Consider the following 18,671-nt stretch of genomic DNA (forward strand, 5'->3'; position numbering starts at 1 on the left):
GGGTCGTGCATCTAGGAACAAACAATGTAAGACACATTTATAGGATGGAGGATTGTATCCTGGAAAGCAGTGACTCTGAAAAGGATTTAGCAGTCATGGTTGATAACCAAATGAACATGAGCTTCCTATGTGATGCAGTAGTTAAGAGGGTGAATGTGATCCTCGCATGTATAAGCAAGGGAATATCAAGTATGAATAGGAAGGTAATATTACCTCTGTATGCAGCATTAGTGAGGCTATTACTGGAATACTGTGTCCAGTTTTGACATCCACACTTCAAAAAGGGTGTTCGAAAATTGCAAGGTTTCAGAAAATAGCTGCTAGAATGATTAGAGCTCTGGAAAATATGCCTTATAGTGAGACACTAAAGCAGCTCAATCTATTTAGTTTATCACAGCCCTGGTCTACACGAGGAGTTGAGGTCGAATTTAGCAGCGTTAAATCAATTTAACCCTGCACCCGTCCACACGATGAAGCCCTTTTTTTCGACTTAAAGGGCTCTTAAAATCGATTTCCTTACTTCACCCCTGACAAGGGGATTAGCGCTGAAATTGGCCTTGCTGGGTCAAATTTGGGGTACCGTGGACACAATTAGATGGTATTGGCCTCCGGGAGCTATCCCAGAGTGCTCCATTGTGACCGCTCTGGACAGCACTCTCAACTCAGATGCACTGGCCAGGTAGACATGAAAAGGCCCGCGAACTTTTGAATTTCAATTTTCTGTTTGGCCAGCGTGGCAAGCTGCAGGTGACCATGCAGAGCTCATCAGCAGAGGTGACAATGATGGAGTCCCACAATTGCAAAAGATCTCCAGCATGGACCGAACGGGAGGTACGGGATCTGATTGCTGTATGGGGAGAGGAATCCGTGCTATGAGAACTACGTTCCAGTTTTTGAAATGCCAAAACATTTGTCAAAATCTCCCAGGGCATGAAGGACAAAGGCTATAACAGGGATCCAAAGCAGTGCCGCGTGAAACTTAAGGAGCTGAGGCAAGCCTACCAGAAAACCAGAGAAGCAAACGGCCACTCCGGGTCAGAGCCCAAAAGATGCCACTTCTATGATGAGCTGCATGCCATTTTAGGGGGTTCAGCCACCACTACCCCAGCTGTGTTGTTTGACTCCTTCAATGGAGATGGAGGCAACATGGAAGCAGGTTTTGGGGATGAGGAAGATGATAATGATGAGGTTGTAGATAGCTCACAGCAAGCAAGCGGAGAAACCGGTTTTCCCAACAGCCAGGAACTGTTTCTCACCCTGGACCTGGAGCCAGTACCCCCCGAACCCACCCAAGGCTGCCTCCCAGACCCGCCAGGCAGAGAAGGGACCTCTGGTGAGTGTACCTTTTAAAATACTATACATGGTTTAAAAGCAAGCATGTGAAAGCCCTGGCATTCACGGCTCTCCTGGTTGTACTCCCAAAGCCTTTGCAAAAGGTTTCTGGGGAGGGCAGCCTTATTCCATCCACCATGGTAGGACACTTTACCACTCCAGGCCAGTAGCACATACTCAGGAATCATTGTAGAACAAAGCATTGCCGTGTATGTTTGCTGGCGTTCAAACAACATCCGTTCTTTATCTCTCTGTGTTATCCTCAGGAGAGTGATATCATTCATGGTCACCTGGTTGAAATAGGGTGCTTTTCTTCAGAGGACATTCAGAGGCGCCCGTTCCTGCTGGGCTGTTTGCCTGTGGCTGAACAGAAATGTTCCCCACTGTTAGCTACGGGGAGCAGGGAAGAGGGAGGGGCTAGCCACGTGCTGGGGGGAGGCAAAATGCGACCTTGGAATGAAAGCACATGTGCTATGTATGTAATATTAACAGCAAGGTTTACCGTGAAAGAGTTTACCCATTGTTCTATAAAATGTGTCTTTTAAAATACCACTGTCCCTCTTTTTTTCTCCACCAGCTGCATGTGTTTCAAGGATCACAGGATCTTCTCCTTCCCAGAGGCTAGCGAAGATTAGAAGGCGAAAAAAATGCACTCGCGATGAAATGTTCTCTGAGCTCATGCTGTCCTCACACAGAGACAGAGCACAGACAAATGCATGGAGGCAGACAATGTCAGAGTGCAGGAAAGCAGAAAATGACCGGGAGGAGAGGTGGCGGGCTGAAGAAAGTAAGTGGTGGGTGAAGAAGGGCTGAAGCTGAAAGGTGGCGGCAGCGTGATGAGAGGAGGCAGGATTCAATGCTGAGGCTGCTGGAGGATCAAACTAATATGCTCCAGCATATGGTTGAGCTGGAGGAAAGGCAGCAGGAGCACAGACCGCCGCTACAGCCCCTGTGTAACCAACCGCCCTCCTCCCCAAGTTCCATAGCCTCCTCACCGAGATGCCCAAGAAAGTGGTGGGGGGGCCTCCGGCCTCTCCACCTCAGAGGATTGCCCAAGCAACAGAAGGCTGGCATTCAATACGTTTTAAAGTTTTAAACTTTTAAAGTGCTGTGTGGCCTTGTCCTTCCCTCCTCCACCACCCCTCCTGGTGCTTCTCTACTCCACCACCCGTCCTGGGCTACCTTGGTAGTTATCCCCCTATTTGTGTGATGAATGAATAAAGAATGCATGAATGTGAAGCAACAATGACTTTATTGCCTCTGCAAGCGGTGATCGAAGGGAGGAGGGGAGGGTGGTTAGCTTACAGGGAAGTAGAGTGAACCAAGGGGCGGGGGTTTCATCAAGGGGAAACAAACAGAACTTTCATACCGTAGCCTGGCCAGTCATGAAACTGGTTTTCAAAGCTTCTCTGATGCGCACCACACCCTCCTGTGCTCTTCTAACCAACCTGGTGTCTGGCTGTGCGTAACCAGCAGCCAGACAATTTGCCTCAACCTCCCACCCTGCCATAAACATCTCCCCCTTACTCTCACAGATATTGTGGAGCACACAGCAAGCAGTAATAACTGTGGGAATATTGGTTTCGCTAAGGTCTAACCGAGTCAGTAAACTGCGCCAGCGCGCTTTTAAACGTCCAAATGCACATTCTACCACCATTCTGCACTTGCTCAGCCTGTAGTTGAACAGATCCTGACTACTGACCAGGCTGCCTGTGTATGGCTTCATGAGCCATGGCATTAAGGGGTAGGCTGGGTCCTCAAGGATAACTATAGGCATTTCAACATCCCCAACCGTTATTTTCTGGTCTGGGAAGAAAGTCCCTTCCTGCAGCTTTTGAAACAGACCAGAGTTCCTGAAGATGCGAGCGTCATGTACCTTACCTGGCCATCCCACGCTGATGTTGGTGAAACGTCCCTTGTGATCCACCAGTGCTTGCAGCACTATTGAAAAGTACCCCTTGCGGTTTATGTACTTGCTGGCTTGGTGCTCCAGTGCCAAGATAGGGATATGGGTTCCGTCTAAGGCTGCACCACAGTTAAGGAATCCCATTGCAGCAAAGCCATCCACTATGACCTGCACATTTCCCAGGGTCACTACCCTTGATATCAGCAGATCTTTGATTGTGTTGGCTACTTGCATCACAGCAGCCCCGACAGTAGATTTGCCCACTCCAAATTGATTCCCGACTGACCGGTAGCTGTCTGGCATTGCAAGCGTCCACAGGGCTATTGCCACTCGCTTTTCAACTGTGAGGACTGTTCTCATCTTGGTATTCTTGCGCCTCAGGGCAGGGGAAAGCAAGTCACAAAGTTCCATGAAAGTGCCCTTACGCATGCGAAAGTTTCGCAGCCACTGGGAATCATCCCAGACCAGCAACACTATGCGGTCCCACCAGTCTGTGCTTGTTTCCCGAGTCCAGAATCAGCGTTCCACCGCATGAACCTGCCCCATTAGCACCATGATGCCCACACTGCCAGGGCCCATGCTTTGAGAGAAGTCTGTGTCCATGTCCTCATTGCTGACGACGCCTACTCGCCCGATTTCGCTTTGCCAGGTTCTGGAGCTGCATATACTGCTGGATAATGCGTGTGGTGTTTAATGTGCTGCTAATTGCCAAAGTGATCTGAGCGGGCTCCATGTTTGCCGTGGTATGGCATCTGCACAGAAAAAAAGGCACGGAACGATTGTCTGCCATTGCGCTGACGGAGGGAGGAGTGACTGACGACATGGCTTACAGGGTTGGCTTACAGGGAATTAAAAGCAACAAAGGGGGTGGCTTTGCCAGAAACAGAATGGCCCCCTCAAGGATAGAATTGAAAACCTCAAGGATAGAACTCAAAACTGGGTTTAGCAGGCCATTGATTTCACAGAGGGAAGGAGGAGAAAATGAATACAAAACAAATCTGGTCTATTTCTTGTTTTGATCCACTTCATCTATCTTTATACATCTTGCTGGCAGCAGACCATGCAGTACGACCGCTAGCCATCATCCTCTCCTGGGTGCTCGGCAGAAGACGGTGCAGTGTGACTGCTGGCCATCATCTTCTGCTGGCTGCTGATTAAAAGACAGTGCACTGCCGGTAGGACTCAATTGCCATGAGACGAAACTTAAAAGGGAAATGACCTGGCTGAGTCACTCCCATGTTTGCCCAGGCGCCCCTGACCTCATCGAGGTCGGTTAAAAGAGCACCCTAGACTACGTCAATGACGGCTACCAGTCATACTGCACTGTCTGCTGCCAAAAGGCAATAAACTGCTGCTGTGTAGCAATGCAGTACCGCATCTGCCAGCACCCAGGAGGCATACGGTGACGGTTAGCTGAGTGGGCTCCATGCTTGCCGTGGTATGGCGTCTGCACAGGTAACTCAAGAAAAAAGGCACAAAACGATTGTCTGGCCTTGCTTTCACGGAAGGAGGGAAGGTAGGGGGGCGTGACGATATGTACCCAGAACCACCCGCGACAATGTTTTAGCCCCATCAGGCACTGGAATTTCTACCCAGAATTCAAATGGGCGGCGGAGACTGCGGGAACTGTGGGATAGCTACCCACAGTGCAACACTCCGGAAGTCGATGGTTGCCTCGGTACTGTGGACACACTCCGCCGACTACATGCACTTAGAGCATTTGAGTGGGGACACAACCAATCGATTATATAAAAACGCTTTCTACAAGACCGACTTCTATAAATTCGACCTAATTTCGTAGTGCAGACATACCCTAAGAGATGCTTAAGATGTGGTTTGATCATAGTCTATAAGCACCTCCATGAGGAAGAGATTTCTGAAAGTAGACGATTCTTTAATCTAGCTGAAAAAGGCATTATGAGAGGCAGTGGTTGGAAGATGGAGCTAGACAAATTCAGACTAGAGATAAGGTGCACACTTTTAACAGTGCAGGTAATTAATTATTGGAACAAATTACCTAGAGAGGGGGTAGATTCTCTGTCACTGGAAGTCTAAGCCAAGAATGAATGTCTTTCCAAAAGATATGCTCTAACTCAACAGATATTATGGGTCCTGATGCAGAAATTTTGGGTGAGGTTGTATGGTGTGTGTTACAAAGAGGGCCATCTTAGATCATAATGGTCCTTTCTGGCCTTGAAATCTGTGAATGGATGAACTGGTTTGGCTAAACTAAGGAGCTGTCTCAAAACATCTAAAAAAATGGGTGGAGGTTCAGAAAAGTTTAGTTAAATGCTGTCCAGTAGTTTTCACGTCCACGTGGCCTGGGTATTATCTGGAAATGGCCAGGGCTAGAGATGCCATCTTAGAGCAAAAAAGGCTGCTCTTGAGGTATTTTCAGCTCTGCTGGGAGCAGGAAGTGCTGGGCACCTTTTGGGAAAGTCTCTTCCTGCCAAGATTTGCCATCGAAGACCAGCTATTAAAACAGAACCTTTGAAACCTACTGAAGTTTGCCTTTCCCTAGAGACCTCTCCTCTACTCATGATCCGGCGAGACAGCTGCTCTCATTGAAGATACTGTCAGTATTAGGCCCAGAGTGATATTTTTAGGAGTAAGAAGCTGAACATTCTCAGCAGGGATTCCTCCACTGTGGATTTGGGAACAACCTGCTGGGGGTGATCAGGATGAGCCCAAACCAGAATGCTTTCTGGGTATGATGGGGTGTCCATGGTCCTGCTGGAGGCCCTGTGGTCCTATCACATCCTGCCTCAAACTGCAGAACTGAAATTAATTTGCAAACTTGACACCATCAAATTAGGCCTGCATAAAGACTGGGAGTGGCTGGGTCCCTTCAATTTTTTCCCCCCTCTATTCACCCCTTCTTGTTGGAAATGGGCCACATCCACCCTAATTGAATTGTCTCATTAGCACTGACACCCCACTTGGTAAGGCAACTCCCATCTTTTCATGTGCTGTATATTTATACCTGCCTACTGTATTTTCCACTCCATGCATCTGATGAAGTGGGTTACAGCCCATGAAAGCTTATGACCAAATAAATTTTTAGTCTCTAAGGTGCCACAAGGACTCCTTGTTGTTTTTCTTGTTGAACAGCAACTCTGCACAAAGATTCAGGGAAATTAATGCTTTATCCACTTGAACTACAGGGGGCAATTTTAGGAAGGCAGCATGCAATTACCCCATATCTGTAACATGTACAATAGTCGTCAAGTTCCAAAAATTCAGATCATCCCCACAAAGGGTGAGTTCGGATCTGTTGCAGAATAATAATAATCCTTCTATGTTTTACTTTAAATGCCTGAATTAAAAACCATGGTTCCAAGTGATATGACAAAGAAAATATTGCATGGCTAGTTTGACCAGATTTTTAAAATAAAAAAAAGAATCTTTGATAAATATGATGGGCTGTACTGGGCCTTCAGTTTTTAAGTCAAACTCTCCCCTGAAATCCGTGAGGGAAATCAGCATAAAAACTGATGGCGTGATCTAGCTGTTTGATACTGACATCTTTTTTTAAAAAAAAAAAGAATCCACATCTTGGCAATGTTGTAGCCAAAAGCTCCAGGCTTTATTTTGGATGCAATGAGATTTCAATGTTTGGGTATTTTTTTTTGGCCTGTGTTGGTGCTGTCCCTGAACTCAGCACCTCGCCCTGTCAGGTTTACAACACTTCCTCTTGAGAGTGAAGCTGTCACATGGACACATCTTTTGTTCTGGGTCTGGCTGACATCTGGAATGGAATCATCAGCCAGGGAGATCAAAACATAGTCTGGCCAGCACTGATATAATTTCTACCCCATATTGACTAGTGCGGCCAGAATTATCTATAAAGCTGAATGTATGTGAGTACATGTAGACAGTTAATGAATATAAAGATCACCATTTACGGCCACTTATGAATATGTAATATTGTATTGTTCCTAAGTTTGCGGGACCAAAAAAGTTGTTGTTGTGCACCAGAAATGGCTTTTTCCTCTTTACACAGCTCTTGACAAATAACATTAATTCAATCAGGAAAAAATCTGGCCCTCCCTCATCTTACCATTTAGGATACTCCAAATATGAATATAGGGCCAAATTATCTCAATTACACCAAGTACAGCACCATTGAGAAGTCCTATTGTTTGCATCCCTCAAGATATTACAGAGGAGAAATGTCCCTGAAACCCATAAAATGTGGTTGGGTATCTTTTTTTAAAGCAGTGTAATACACTGGCTGAGTGAATGTGACCATGTCTGCCTGAAGTGGCTCACCCCAGTGACAGTAACAAGCCAGATTTCTCAAGTGCGTCTGCTTGTGCAGTGGAAGGAGTTAGTTGCAGCTGACTGATGGCCCCAGTGCAGAGCTGCAAAGGAGTGCCATGCCCTTCCCTTTCCCCAACATGCTGTCTTCCGCCCCTTCTTCTGCGGGGGGCGGGGGGGGCAGTATCTGATGCAGGAAGTGACTATGCCATGCCAGCTTTCTCTTAGCAGAGAGTTCTCTTACACAAAGGAAATTCTCTGCTGGGTATCTCCAGCCACTTTGTAGTACAAAATGGACTTAGACTGAAAGTTCCAGCCCAGAGAACAGCAGCTGCACACAGCTGAAGCAATTCCTCTTAGTTCAAATGGCAGGAGCTTGAATTCTTGGTACTAAACTCCTGGGATTGGTCACCACTGGCGACTGTGGTGTCTCAGTGTATGAAGTCATGGATTATTACACTAGGAAGTGAAATAAACACAACACAAAAACCTCATTCATGTAACAGGCAAAATCTCCTCTCAGCTACTCTGGGAGAGTAATTTCAATGGAATTCCACCAGGGTAAATAAGAGACAAATTTAGCCCACTGAGTCATAAATGGTTGCTCCTCCCTTGCTCACAATAATCTTGATTACTATTTCTGTGCCTCACCATATATCCCAGGGTTACAGGAGTGCTGCTGGAGGTGCCATCTTTTCTTGGAGATGTAAGCCACAGCTCATTAAAGATGCTGATACCACAGGGTTTGAGATTCAGCAAACTCTGAAAGCTATTTTGGGGTTACCAGGCCTCGTGTCAACAGTTCCACTTTGTCAGCCTTCTTTGGCCTCTAATTTAAATCCATGTTGGTTTGGGATTTTTAAAAGCGTGGTTTGGTTGATCAAAAAAAGGGTTTTTCAAGATAGAGGACTGCCTGTGTTATGTATTAGGGACTGAAGAGTCTTCCAAAGAAGCAAGGCTGGCATGAGGAGGTGCCCCAGATGTAGTGCCTGCTTTTTCTTTGTGTTTATTTTCCCCCCAATTTTTTTTCCACTGGCTCTTCTCTCTCTGCTCCTTTTTCAGTCTCTCTTAAACAGAACTCAAACCCAACATTATCTGAGTCAAACTGCCTGACCTATTCTATTTAAACTTGGTTCAAAATAAACATCAGGTTGGCCCCAGCCCTTGTTTAAAGCTCTCATGATATTTTTCACAGGAATAGAGGGGATTAGCCCCAGTGTCTTCACTATATGCTGGTTTGGCTATGACTGGGTAGTGTTGATGTGAGCTGTTAATCAGCTGTCACACACCACCCCTCAGATATGGCTGAAGCTATTTCTGTACATATCAGCTATGGAAAATACTTTGGGATCATGTGGAGATAATAATAGATCCTACTGCTTTTGACCAGGAGAGCTCAAAGGCTTTACAAAGTCTATTTTACCGCTGGGGAAACTGAGGCACAAAGAGGTAATATGACTTGCTCAAGGTCACCCAACAAGCCAGTGGCAGAGCTCAGAACAGAACCCTGATTTTCTGAGTCTAAGTCCAGTGTGTCTAACCAGCAGGTCTCAGGATCACACATCCTTCTCCCTGCCCCTCAAGACAAGCTATTCGTGAGGGACACAGTCTAAGAGGGTGAGGTACTTTAATATGTGAATTTCTATAGTACCCAAACTATTATTCTTTTTTAAATTTTGCCTCAACATCTAATGTTTGGGCTTTCTAATGTCTGAATTTTTCAAACAACAACATTCTTTGAATGTGCTTCCCCTATTTACCCATCCTCCATTTTAATTACATGTTAGTAATTTTTTTTTGGTCTGGGAATTCATTATAATGTTCACAGAGGGCTTTGATGGTGAAATATGTAAAGTATGACTATAAACAAAGATATTATACACACATGCTCGCCTCAAGATTCACTACTGGTCCATGGACAACATTCAAACCCTTTAGGGTCCTGATTCAGCAAAGCACGCAACTGCCTTTGACTTACAGTTAAGCATATACATACATGCTTTGCTGAATTGATTCCTAAGCTGAATGAGAACTAAGAAAATCCTTGTCCCCTTGTCAATTTAAAGCTTGAAACTTTAGCCAGTGTTATCATCTACAAATCTGAGGAGTGGGAGTAGGAAATAGGATTACATGCAGATAATAAATTGCTCTTTTGGTCAAACTGAGGCCCACAGTGTTTCAGTGAGAGGAAGTCTGTAGCAGGACTGGTAATTGAACTCAAATTGTCTGAGGCCTCAGCCTGTGCCTTAACCACAAGACACTCCTTCCTTAAAGATAAAAATCTCACTGAGAATTCATTCTTATAACAATAAGCAATATAAACTTTACATAGTTTTGTATACAGATTTTTTTCAAATACATGTATGTTAAAGATGAATATTACCAATATTGATTTTGCTTGCTTATCTTCAAGGTTGAAAATCAATCATACAGAGAGAGATTGAAACCCTGGCCCTATTGATGTCAATGGCAAAACTCCTATTGACTTCAGTGGGATCAGGTTTTCACCTTGTGTGTATACATAATATTATATAATTAAGATTAACACTGTAGAGGGACCATATTTTTCCAAACATTAAAGAAAAGGGGAAAGAAGAAAAAAAGAGAGAAAGAAGTAAGACAGAGAGACAGAGTTAAGAGATTATGTAAGAGATCCCAGGTGAAATAATTGATCCAAGTTTTCATGCCTGGATGCTGTTACTTTTCCCATCACTATTATAGTAAGATTCTGCTTTCATCCACTAAGGGGAGGTGAGCTGGGATTTTTCCAGTAGCAATAGAACTTTTACCACACAAAATACCAGACCTGTTAATGCTGCTTTACTTAGGGAGTCAACAGGAGTCCAAATCCAGCCTCGGTAGGTATAACTTAGCCAACTATAAAATAGGAAATTTAAGGAAAGAGCGTGGACTGCAGACCTCTGTCCAGAAAGAAGAAGTTATACTGCGGTATCAGAGAATATGGGAGAGCATAATCATTGAGCAAAATGACAGAATTTGGGCATGTTAAGTCTTGCGGGTGTCTAATGGTCATTGTTAAGCTAAGGAAGTCCAGCTTACCCCATTGGATGCATCACTTGTGAATTTGGCCCAATATGTGTGCCATCATCGGAATTGGATTAGACTAGTAGTTCATCTCATTTGGTATCCTATCTCTAACAATGGCCAATATCAGATGGCTCAGGGCACGTCTACACTATGATAAAAAACTCCTGACACTGAGTCTCAAAGTCTGCGTCAGCTGACTCGGGCTTGCAGGGCTTGGGGTGCAGGGCTAAAAATAGCAGTGTAGACATTTGGCCTCCAGCTGGAGCCTGGGTTCCGAGACCCTCCCACCTTGAAGGGTCTCAGAGCTAGGGTTTCAGTCCAAGCCTGAACAATCTATGTTGCAATTTTATAGCTCCTCAACCTGAACTCTGCAAGGTCAAGTCAGCTGACCCAGGCCAGCTGTGGCCAGGCTATGGGTCTTTTATTGCAGTGTAGATATACCCTCAGAGGAAGGGTCACAAAGCCCTACAGGAGGCAGTTATGGAATAACCTGCACACAGGGAATGTTCCTTGCAAACACCCCCATTAGTTACAGTTTGGTTTATACAATGAAGCATGAGGATATATACGCCTTCCAAAACTCTTAATCCATCGTAACTTTGCAGGATCCAAAACAAATGCCCAAATACCAACCTCCTTGAATTTCTTTTCCAGTGACTCCATTCTCCACATCCTAATTTGTGGTAAATGAGCTACACCTGGCAAAAAAAGGAAACAATATCTTAAATATTTCTTTTAACCATCTTAAGGATCAGATCCACTGGAATCAAGCTAAAGAAAATACTGAAGGTATGAGATCGCTTCCCATGCTGAGGACACAGTTTATTTTCATTTATTTGTAATATGACATTTTTCCCACTTGTTTTGGAGGAGTACATATAAAATCAAATATTTTATCAAGTATGGTTTTAATTCAAGAGCCATTCTCTAAAAACACAGTTATTCTACCTAAAAGTGTAAATCAGTTCATAATAGATTGCAATAGACTGAAGACTTTCTACTTCAGATTAACAATTTCATATCCATTAGTTAATGTATGTCATTAACCTTAAAAATGATCTACAAAACTCTCTATTCTATTATTATTTATATTCCAATAGCACTGAGAGGCTACATCTATTGTGCTAGGCGCTGTTCATGCATCTAGCAAGAGAGAGTCATTGTTGCAAAGAACTAACAATCTAAACAGACAAGACAGACAAAGGGTGGGAGAAATGAAATACCCTCGGCCCCCTTTTACAGATGCGGGACTGAGACATAGTAGAATTAAACAACTTGCCCAATATCACACAGGATGTCTGTGGCAGAGCTAGGTCTATAGCATAGTCTAGTGCCTTAACCACAAACCCAGCCTTCCTCTTTCTCTGAAAGGGTATATACATTTTTCAGTCACACTTTATGTGAAGATTCCATTTATAAATAGTTTATAAAGGGTTAATAAATGATGAAAAATAAATGGTTCCTCAATTTTCATACATGTTTTTTGAGGCCAATAGTTCCCAAGGTTGCTTACAACCATGGCCTATAACTATCTATAACGTCGTTTACGCATATGCTATTAATAGTTTATCAACCCTTTATCAACCATTTATAAATGGAGCCTTACAGTGTGACCAGTTTTTCTTCGTTATTTTGAATAGCTTCCGAAACAAGTTCTAAAGATGCAACACCCTTTATACAGCTAGGGAAACTAAGTCCCAGGCAAATGGCTTTGTCTCAGGCCATGCTGCAAGTCTGGAGCAGAGTTGGGAACATAATTTAGGAGTCCTGATACTCAATTTCCTTCTCCCTCTCAATAATATCAAAACCTAATCCAGAAAACACAAACACAACATAGATCACATGTTAACAAGGGGAACAAACTTACACTCTGATCCTGAACTCGGATCTCTAGTGCAGATACCTATGGCCATACAGAGTCTCACTGATATCAATGGGATGCTGCACAGGTGCAGGGATGCACATTAATGGATCTTAATTGAGGCTTGGAGTCTATATATCATGAATCTGGTTCTTTCTTGTCAATTCTTGATATCATGTCCTATTATATCCTCAGTCCTATTCCTAGTTCAGTGTCTATTGATCTGGTCTTCACTTGCCCTAAATCCAGCCACTGGAAGTACATCACTATTTCTGATATAACCTCACGTTACTTATTAAGGATCTGGGTATTTTTTAATGGAGGTTGATTTTTTACTTAATATAATAATAAAAATTGTATTGTGGTGGGATCTAGGAGCTCATTGTGCTTGGTGCTGTACAAACACAAAACAAAAAGCTTGCATGGAAGTATAAGACAAGGGACAACAGGTGGTTACAGACAGACAGGGGATCGCAAGGAAACAATGAGACAATATTGGCCGACATGATAGGCAGTCATCTCAGCACACCAGTGGTCTGATGTGGTCAAGCTTTTGGGGGCATCACTGCAAAGGAGAGTTTTAAGAAGCAATTTGAAGGAGGATAATGAGGTATCTTTGTGGATGTTTTACAGGGAGCACCTCCCAAGTGTGAGGGGTAGCATGAGAGAAAGAACAAAGGTTTGGTCAGAAGTCAACAACAAAAAGGAACAAAATGAGAGAGAGAGAGAGAGAGAGAGAGAGCAAACCCTCCATAGCTTATTTTTCTTTAAGGTTAGTTCTCAAAGTTTGATATTAAAGAAGTATTACTTAATTGCTACAGTAGTGGCCAAAAATGTCTAACGTCTGTATGACTAATATCTGCATACCATCATATACAGCAGAGAATGGGCTATAAAATGACAAGAACTGATCGGAATGGAAAAAGTAACAGCAGGTTGGAAGACCAACCTGAGCTATTTATAGGGATGGACTTCACTTATTTTGAGAAGAGGAACACAAATGATTAAGGAGTTGGGGGACTGATTTATGAGGAGAGATTAAAGGAACTAAATACATTTAGCTTGGGCAAAAGACAACTAAGAGGGAGATGTAGTCTCAAAGCCAAAGAGGTAGAGGAATTTTTAGAGGAATTTTAAGGGGTAACGGGATCAGTCTGAACAAAGGTAAACTTAGGCTGACTATTCTGAGATCTTTCCTAGTAGTGTGTAAGCAGAGTCAGGATGAGCTCCACCCTGACATCTGGTGGTGAGGTGTGGCAAGTTGTGGAAAAGAACTTCAGGGGCCGATCTCATTTGCATAGGCACACCCACTCCACCTAGAATGAGGCCATAACTGCCCAAATGGTCACTTTGGCTGTTGTGGGATCCCCAGTGTCTCTGTTATTGGGGCAGGAAGAATAAATTGTTATTACCCTGATTATGGGAACTGTGCTTGGAACTGTACTTGGCCTTTTGTTATGATGGAGGGACTCATCATCAACTAAGTAGCACTCGCTAGGCAAGGGACATAGATTCCAAAACTCTATGAATGGAGAGAGGCTTGAGACAGGTATTAGTACCTGGTGGTGTGGGCCCCTTTGTGAGGGCCTGAAACACCAATTGCACCTGTGTCTCTCTCCACTGTGGAATGTCAGAGCTAATTTTGGGTCTATTAAGAGCCTTGCTACAGGTACTGTGCTGAATTCACTTTGGCCTTACGGTGCACCAGCACTAAGGCTCCCACTACTATGAGCTGAAATCACTGAGCACTGTGTCAAGTAGTGGGGAGCTGGAAGATCTAGAGTGCAGTGGTGCTGTTTGTGGATAGGCTGGTGGAGCGTTCGTGAGATGGCGAGGCGAGCTGTGCAGAGAGGAGCTGTTCGTGAGACGGCGGAGTGGAGCGTTTGTGAGACGGCGGAGCGGAACCCTGTGGGGCAGTCAGCTTCAGGACACGTAAGATTGGGGAGTAACACGCTGCAGATAAACTTTTGAACTCTGGGGCTGGACTTTTTGGACTTTGGGTGATTTGTGGATTGCTGGACTCAAGAGACATTTGGGTTCTGGGACTCAAGAACCCGAGGGAAAGGATGTGGCCCAATTTGCTGGGGTGGGTCTTTGCTCATGGTTTGGTTAATGAACACTAGTTGTGGTGTTTCCCCAATTTAATGCTGATGTCGTTTACCTCATGTTATTAAAGATTCTGTGCTACACCGAGACTCTGTGCTTGCGAGAGGGGAAGTATTGCCTCTTTGAGGCACCCAGGGGGTGTGTAAGATTTTCCCAGGTCACTGGGTGGGGGCTCGAGCCAGTTTTTCATTTGCTTTGATGAGAGGGAACCCCTGTGTACTGAACCTGGCCCTTGCTGCTATCAACTTGGCCTGGCAGAAGGATTACAAGTGCGATGTGTTAAACCTGTGCAGTAGCATCCCAAGGGAAATGATGGAATTCCTTTTGTCTGAATCATTTAAAAATGGACAGGGAAAAGCACTAGAGAATATTGTGTTAGTGGGGGATGTGAACTAGATGACCTAATAGGCCTTTTCCATCCATGATTCTCTTATTTCATTCCTTGAAGTATCAGATACATATATTCCATACAGAGCTTAGAAGGAATAAATGAAAATAGAGAGACCCACGCTGTTGAAAGTGTGTTTCTACTCTGAGTAAAATATGATCCCTTTCTTACTCAAGAGATCTGCTCCCTGTAAGAATCAGAGTTAGAGCTGCTGATTGTCATGACTAAGATACATTATTCTTTCCTCCTGGTTGCCCCGCAGAGCTAGCACAACCCCAAGAGATGGAGCTGGATTCTACTTTCACTCATGCATCATGACAGGATTTGTTAACTAAACTACTAATGCAATCTTGAAATGTACCCCCACCCCAAAAAACGTTATATCTGCCAACCTCATTGTTTCCCATGAGGCATCACAGCATCAGACAGACTCGGAAGACAATTGGTAGTTATAAGGTAGAGCCAAATCTGCCCTACAGGGTCTATAGTTCTGTTGTTAGTACTGTGTGAGATGGAAGGATACCAGCTTGACTCTCAGATCCCAGGGTGATGTTGCAGGGCTAGCAGTTAGAAAGACAGCTTTTTACTTTTAAAATGAGCACATTTTGATCTGGAGTCATTGAGACATGATAAACATGGGATCTGTTTTTACAAAATCACTTTGAGTGTAACTGCATGAACATAACCCCCAACTGGGACCAATGGGACTAATCAGGTGCTATAAATTAGGCCCGTGCCAGAATACCTTGCCAAATCACGGCCATAATCTGAAATATAAAACCCAAGTGTGGATACAGCCTCAGAGTCATTGCCCCAATTCTCATTTACATGAAGGTACCCACCTTAAAGCCATTTCACACTGCCAGAGCAGTATGGAGTGGCCTTGGACTAAAAGAATATCAGGCCTTTTGTGTCTAGAATCCTCCAGTTCCAGAATTCATCTATTCTCCAAGCACACATTCCAGCCAAATATTTATAACGTCAAATACAAATAGGAGGATTCTCAGCTGCTGACTCTGTTTAGTTTGTGAATAGTCCTTTCTAGTTCATCTATCCTTTGGCTGAGTTTCTACCATGTCTTCTTCCATCAAATTCAACAGAAAATGCTCTCAAGTCCATTTATTCTTAAGTTAAATAAGCTTTTAAAAAAAGGTAGAAAGGTTGAACTCAAACCAGTTTGAGTGAACATGAGTGGACAAAAGATTGACATATTATAATATATAACAACCGTAACTTGTTATCAAAAGTTACATTTTCATTAAACATAACTGTTTTGCAACGCCATCTAGTGACACATGTGGATGCCTATCAAAATCCAACTTTCAAAGCCTTCCCAATAACTATTTCATCACATTAAATCGAACTGCAAAAAGATATGCAACAAAAATTGTCCTCGCACATGCACTGATTTAGCTGCATTGACAGTTACACCAATGAACATGAGAGGAGAATTTGGTCCATAATTTACTTTACACTGTCTATGTTGTTTGTTCAATTTTTTTTTTGTTCTTTACTTAGATTCTACAGTGAAATTAGGCTGGTCAATTTAATTATCCATTTCCTGGCAGTTTCAATATCTGACTTCCATGTTTAACCCCTCTCCCTGTTTGAGATTTCAATACTATAGGGGAGTGTTCACATTATTTAAAAAAGAATTTAACTGACAGTAAAATAACATGAAAATATTTCTATTCGGATCCCCAACCAATGTTAGGGTATCAATTATATTGATAGTCTCCCTTTAAGATAAAATTAAAATAAGCTTCCACTGGAAAAAATAATATTTTTTTAAAAAATAATAATAAAAAAAAACCTTCCCTACCCGAAGCCATGTTAAAATAAGGGCCTTACTTAAACAGTTGCTCAGAGATACTTCTGCCATTTGACAAGCCTAATGCAAAACAAATATCTGAGTTACATAAACCACTGGGGAATAAAAGGGAGCGGGGGTGAGGTAGACCGACAGAAAAGCCAATTGTTCTCCCTCCTATTTCTAGCTGCCCTGCCAGAAACAAATCAGATACACAAGGCCTTTTGGTTTTTTAATATTTGGGAGTTTTGAACTATTGTTCTTTAAACTTTTCATTTTCTAGCACTGACACTTTTTTTTCTGGAGTTGTACATTTTTTAAAAACAAAGCTAACGAAAACCGCATGTCTGAAAAAAATGTAGTATTTCTGAACAGCGACAGCTACAAAGCCCTTCATATCCTGCGGCAAGATTGTAACTTAACTCCCATCCCTTGCATATTCTGTTCTATTTCCCCACTTCTCTATTGTCTTCTGTACCCTGGACACAAGATTTATTTTGCATGGATATAGTGGTCAGCCCATCCTCCACTGCCCCTTCCAAGAGACTCAGGGTATTTTACAGAGCAAACATTTGTTGTTGTGGTTTTTTTAAGACAGCATCAAACATAAACGCTGAAAACATTCCCTTAATCTGAAACAGACCTGGTTTTTCCAAATTCCAGTCACAAACTGGTTCTTCAACTGTGGGAGATAATTATTAAGGGATATGTTCTCTCATCAGCTGCATCCAAGGGGCTGACTCCAACAAAAGCTGCATGCACTCATCTGACTGAAGGATGTGCCCTACAACCTCTCACTCCAAAAGACTGGAGCCACCACAAAAAATTAGCACATTCAGACCAGATGGATTCTCCATCACCAGCAGTCTTTGTATTGAGACAGAATGGCTTTTTAAAAGATGTGCTCTGGCTCAAACAGAAGTGATGGGCCTGATGCAGAGATTACTGGGTGAGGTTCTGTGGCCTATATTGTGCAAGAGGTCAGATGATCAGAATGGTGCCTTCTGGCCTAAAAATCTATTTATCTACTCTATGAAAATATCAGTAAATGACTCTAATACCAGGATCCCACAAACTCTTAGGCCTTGCTAACTGAAGTTCCCACTGAAATCAATGGAATTACTTAGGACTGCAGGATGGGACTTTCAGTTGTCACATATTTATTTACCTGTCTATGAACAGTATGTGTGGATGCATGTGTAGCTATGCACATGCGAGCTTTGGACCTGATCTTGCAGTTGACGACTGAACGGCTGTGCCTATGTAGAGCCAGTCAGTGGGGCTACGTGCCAATGCAGGGGTCTGCCCACACACTGTACATTGCAGGATTGGACCTTCAAAGAGCTCAGCCCCTGTTAAGTGCATTCAGTGGAGTATTTGGATTTTTGGAAATTCCCAGTGGCTAGGACTAGAGCTGGTCAAACAACAGGGGTTTTTTTCATGAGAATTTTTGTAAAAAATGTATTTGGTTTTTGGTCAAAATTTTTCTAAATTTGACATTTTTTGACCTGCTCTATTCAGGGCAGAATATGGCCTATATTGTTAGAGGTTTGGGACTATAAACCTTATTTTTCCATTTCACCTACAAGAAACCATAAATTCATCCATGCTAGCACATCCCAGCAATGATAATACTTAGCCACATCCATGACATTTTCCATTAGAGATCTCAAGCACAATTTATGCCTCACGACAAGCCCCATTACCTGCAGTTTACCAATAGAGAGAGGGGAGCACAGAGACATTCAGTCGCTTGATCTGTGGCTCTTTCTATTATCTTTGTGGGACTAGAACCCAAGATTCCCAGTCCCATTCCTGTGCTCTAGACACCAGACACTATTCCATTCCAGCAGCCTTAAAAGTGGATTCCACTTTGAATGATTCTTTTGTCAACCAAAATAAAATGCTTTTTCAAAGAACTATGCAGAAGGCAACAAAAAACCTCAACAGGAATTCTGCA

This window comes from Lepidochelys olivacea, assembly GCF_965140295.1.
Source record: "Lepidochelys olivacea isolate rLepOli2 genome assembly, chromosome: 1".
In the NCBI taxonomy this organism is placed as follows: Eukaryota; Metazoa; Chordata; order Testudines; family Cheloniidae; genus Lepidochelys; species Lepidochelys olivacea.